Source organism: Drosophila grimshawi, unplaced genomic scaffold, assembly GCF_018153295.1.
Source record: "Drosophila grimshawi isolate 15287-2541.00 unplaced genomic scaffold, ASM1815329v1 contig_1377, whole genome shotgun sequence".
In the NCBI taxonomy this organism is placed as follows: domain Eukaryota; kingdom Metazoa; phylum Arthropoda; class Insecta; order Diptera; family Drosophilidae; genus Drosophila; species Drosophila grimshawi.
Window position 1 is genome coordinate 22,691,869 of NW_025062900.1, and position 5,214 is coordinate 22,697,082.

Consider the following 5,214-nt stretch of genomic DNA (forward strand, 5'->3'; position numbering starts at 1 on the left):
GGCTTAGATTGTTTTTCGCATTGTTGACCGTACTCAATTAGTTTGCCTTCAAACATTTTATCAAAAAAATATTTAAGTGCAGTGCTCCAAATTTGTTCTTTTTTTTATATTTATATTTGCATTTTAATGGAGTTCAGTTCAAAAAGCTGCAATTGAAAGTTGAAAATGTTTGCAGATTTACGCTTAAATTTTGTTATCAAAGTCAAACAATTTATTTGATTCATAGGGATTGAAGTTATTAATAATATTTATTATTTATTAATTGTATTTTTCACTGAATGCTGATTTGCACATCTTTACATTTTACAGTTAATAATTAAATACACACATAAACTCACACACTGACCTACAATTTGGTGAGTAATTTTTGGTTTAATTATAGTTTATTTGAAAAAGGGATTGGTCATTGCCATTTACCTCGTTGATATTGTTATGGATATTAACTGGTTTCATATGCACTAATAATCTGAAGTCGTTTATTTATTTTGACATATTCATCGTGTATTTCTTAAGTCTACACGTCCCATGGTATCCAAGATAGTAATATAATTTATTAACACTTAATACTTAAACTGGTTTCTGCAGACTGCATGTCTCAAAATAGGTTTTTGGTAGTTGATGCCAATATAATTTTTTTGTTTGCTTACCTAATCTTAACTATTGGCATATTGAGCGATTTTAAAGATATAACAATTAGATTATGTATATACATATATTTAGTTTATATATTTTTTATTAAAGTTACTTATCAATGAGCTATAAAATAATCATGTACGCTACGATAAAAGTTTCTTTTGACAACTAGTCTCTAATATATCCGAACCCAAATTGCTTTACGTACTTTTGTTATGTACTCTTCGGACCTTTTTGTGCAATGACGTTCGCAGACGGAATTCTTCCACTTCAACTTGGGTAAGCAAACGATTTTGTACAATTATCATTAATTATCATATCATATGACGTATGAATTGGATTTGGCAATGGGACTACAATCAGAATGGAAATTTACATTGTTGTATTCCAAGTTATTAAAATGATTCACTTTATCTATTATTGACTGATAACAAAAACCTAAAATTGTTTTGACAGATATACATTAAATTTTATGTCAATAGCTAAAAGTAAGTGCGCTTTTGAATTCTCTTTGAGAGCTGCGAGCAGAGTATGAATAAATGATATATAGATTAAATGTTTAAAGCATGACTCATTTAGATCTATGACTGCATTATCTAGTTTCAGTGCCGTAAATACATTTTTCATTTAAATATCAAATTAACTGAAACTCCCATTATTGTATTTTATGACTAAATTGTCTCTATTTGATTTATGATGTGACTAAAAGGAATTAAAACTCATTACAATGCCTATCATTGCGTTTTAATTCAACTGGCTTGACTAGCTTAACAGCAACATGCAAATTTAGTGAACCAAATTCACAAAGTGAATGTAAATTATAAATTTAGTATGTTATTGAAGACAGTCGTGAATTATGTAACATAATTGAAATTATACCATAATATCTATTATAGGATTTCAAGAACATTCTAAATAGAATAAACCTCAGAAACTTACGACTTTATTGCCGAGAAGCGTATTTTGCTAAATATAAAAATGTATTTATTATCTTGCTCAAAAGAAATGCACATCTCCGCTCATGTATCCGTGGTTATATGAAATATTTACGTTCATAACCGCAACGACATCTGCATATCTGATTTGCCTACGCTCTTTAAATTTAAATGCAATTTAAATTTGTTACTATTTAAAATCCAACTGAATACACATTCAAGCAACGTTAACCGAACTGTGTAAATAAAACAGAAAACTAACCGAAGCAGTAACTGCATTTATTTAATTGGGTTTCCTCTAATCATCTCAATCAAAAAATCAAATTAAAAACCATAAGCCGAAAAGCGAAAACGAAATTCTAAAAAAAATGGACGGATAAGTTCATTGATGTACGCCGTACACTGAACTGCTAAAGTGGGGCAGCGGTGACCATAAATTAACTTTGACAAAATTACACACACACTTTGCACATTAAAACCCAAATCACGAAGCTAGTGAATGGCAAAGGAGCAATTTCAATTAAAGCTAATTACAACCAATATCGAATGCCAACAATATCAAACGTCAAACACGAATAGGACACGACGACAACGACGGCAACGATGCCACCAATGTGGACACAGCAGACCCTGTCGGATGCGGCAACATCGATGGTTGTGGGTGTATGTCCGTCGGTGGCACAGTTACGGATGCGAATAGCCACATTTCAGCCAAACACTACACAATGAAAGAAAGTGGCTGCTGTGGATGGTCGGGTGCTCTTGCTCACGATGAGCAACAAATCTCTTTATAGATGGTTACCAACTATGGCATTATTTTATATGACGTTCTAAATTATTATTTGATGAAATGCAGTTTTATAATTATTTATCTAATAAGTAAGTAAATGATATACATTAAAAGATGGTTACACAGCATTTAAATACTTTAGATTTCTATATATACTGTATAATTATCACTATAATAAAAACTCTACTCTACTAACAATTAAAAACAACCCAGGAATAACAAGTGCTGATCTTAAATAATTTTATATACACTGCATACAGCACGTATACTTAATAATTGTCCTGAATATTACACTCATGGTTAACCTGACTTAAGGATAAGGTAAGGCACCCCATAAGTAAATAAAACATGTTAGTCTTTAGAAAAAATTATTCATACACATATCTGACACGAATTCATCTCCATGGGGTAGGAACTACACTGACCACACATGCACTGAAAATGTATTGTTCGAAAAGGGTAAGGACTATGAAAAAATCTTATCTCTAACACATTTAGTCGGAAACGCTACACTACTTTGTGCGCCATTCAAATAATACCCGATAAGTATCCCTGCCCGATTCAGGGATGCGCAAATAGAATGCAGCCACTGTTCTCATTGCGAGAAGGGAAAGGATTGAAGGAAAAAAAAGTTGCTCGCGGGCCAAAATAGATGTCGTTGTCAGCGGCTCCACTAACGGTCGTATCCTCATCCGATTTTGTGGGTTGTTCTTGGAGGTGAAGCGGTGTTTTCTATTTGTTGGGTGTCAGTGGGTGCCGCTGACGGTTGCCCCGGAATAATTTAAGCAAATTTGCACTTCAGACAGCAAGCCATGGAAAATCGCAAAATGCAACAAGAACAACAGAGCATCACTCAGGTGCTCAACAACAGTAAAAGCAACCACAGCCGCATCCACACCCACAACGACAACGACAACGACAACGTCAGAGTCAGCAGCCAACGTCAACAAAAGGGGAACGACGCACAACAAACGCCAGTCAGCCAGGATGGTATGCGAAAAATATATGTATATATATGTATGTATGTGGGTGTGTGTGTGTGTGTCTACGGCAGTGTACATGTGCATATAATATGGAGCACAGCCAACAATGGCACTGAGTGGCAGAGCAGCGCCCAGGGGCGGACTTCACAACCAAAGTGTAGTAAGTACGTAAAGAATAAATAAAAATAAAGATGTATGTACACTTGAATCCCCTTTTGCTGTCTGACTGGGTGCTTTTTGCAAATATTAATTAAGTTTTACACAAAAAAATGCAATAGTGAACCTATATTAATTCTAGCGTTATAATTTAACATAACATATTTGAAATACAGTTAAAACAAAAATGTTACAACCTGGTTATGGGCAAATATTTAGTTGATTTAGTTCCAACTGTACCACACTGCGAAGTAAATAAATATATAGCAAATAGCAAAGCACAATGTTGAAAAAAAATGTATATATTTTTGAAGATATAAAATAACTACAACCATTAGGCAAAAAATTTCAAATAGCATTTATTGTTATTTTAATACCAAGATAAACGTTTCTAATGTGCCGATAATGCCCAAAGGCGCCAAACATTGGCAGCTGAGTCGCTCGTTATGCTCGCGGGCCTGGGAAACGAGAGCACACAGAACACGAAGTGTAACAGCGAGAAATCAGCAGCAGCAGCAGCAGCAGCAACAACAACAGCAGTGGGAGCGTGAGCAAAAACATGGATGCTGAGCGCAACAAGGACCCTTGTGTGTGTGTGGAAATGCCAGCGCATCAACAGCAGCAGAAGCAGAAGCAGCAGCAGCAGCAGCAGCAGCTGAGGCAACAACAACAGTAATAACAAGTGAAATGAGAACAACAGTGAATGCCAACAATAAACTGAGCTTGCGCCGAAATTTGAAATGTGTAAAAGCAACGATGCTCTCGCAAACGAAGCTGGATGACAACAACAATGGCGAGTTGGCAAAATTATATCGTATACATATATACATACTCACACACACACACACAGTCGCATTGAAGTGCGAAAGGCAACGAGGAATAGGCAGACGAGTCAAAGTCGAACTTTGCATGTGTGTGTGTGTCTGTATCACAGTGTTTCAAAAAAGTTTTCAACTTGAAATTGAACTGTGCGAATTGAAAGAAGAAGCAGCAGCAGGCGCACTCACACAAGAGACAAACGAATTGAAGAGAGCAGTAAGCTATCATTGTTGTTGTTGTTGTAGTTGTTGTAGTTGTTGTTGTAGTTGTTGTAGACGATGCTGCGAGTCTGCTGTTGTTGTGGGAGCAGAAATATTTTAACGCAATTAGAGTCGAAGCATCGTCGTCGCATCAGATCCAGAGCGAACGCGCACGCAAACGGACACGGCGCACGGATAAAATCACTAAAGGAGCGCACAGCAGGATTTTCAGCTACAAAGAAAGAAACTCCAAAACACAATTTTCCATAAAACATAGTGAGACGTGCGGCAATTAGTGAGTTAGTGAGTTCGGAGCCAAAAAAAAAAGAGCGAAAGAAAGAAATAGTGATATGTGCAAGAGGGTCGCAATGCGAATGCGGCTCAATTAACTGTAAAAGGAAGCTGCAGCATCAGCATGAACCAAAGTGTGTGTGAGCTAAAGCTGTGAAGAGAGGCGAGCGCGAACAATTTGTTGAATACTGCTGCGTTCGCACAAGTAATCGAAAGCAAAAGTGAAGAACAAACTCATACAAATACAAAAAAGGACATACACAGAGACGCACACACACAGAGACACACACACAGAGACACACACACATACAGACAGAGACACACACACAGTTTACACAGTGGTTTATAGGTGCCATTGGTGTGTATGTGTTTGTGTAACTACTTAATACTAATGCAAATACAATATT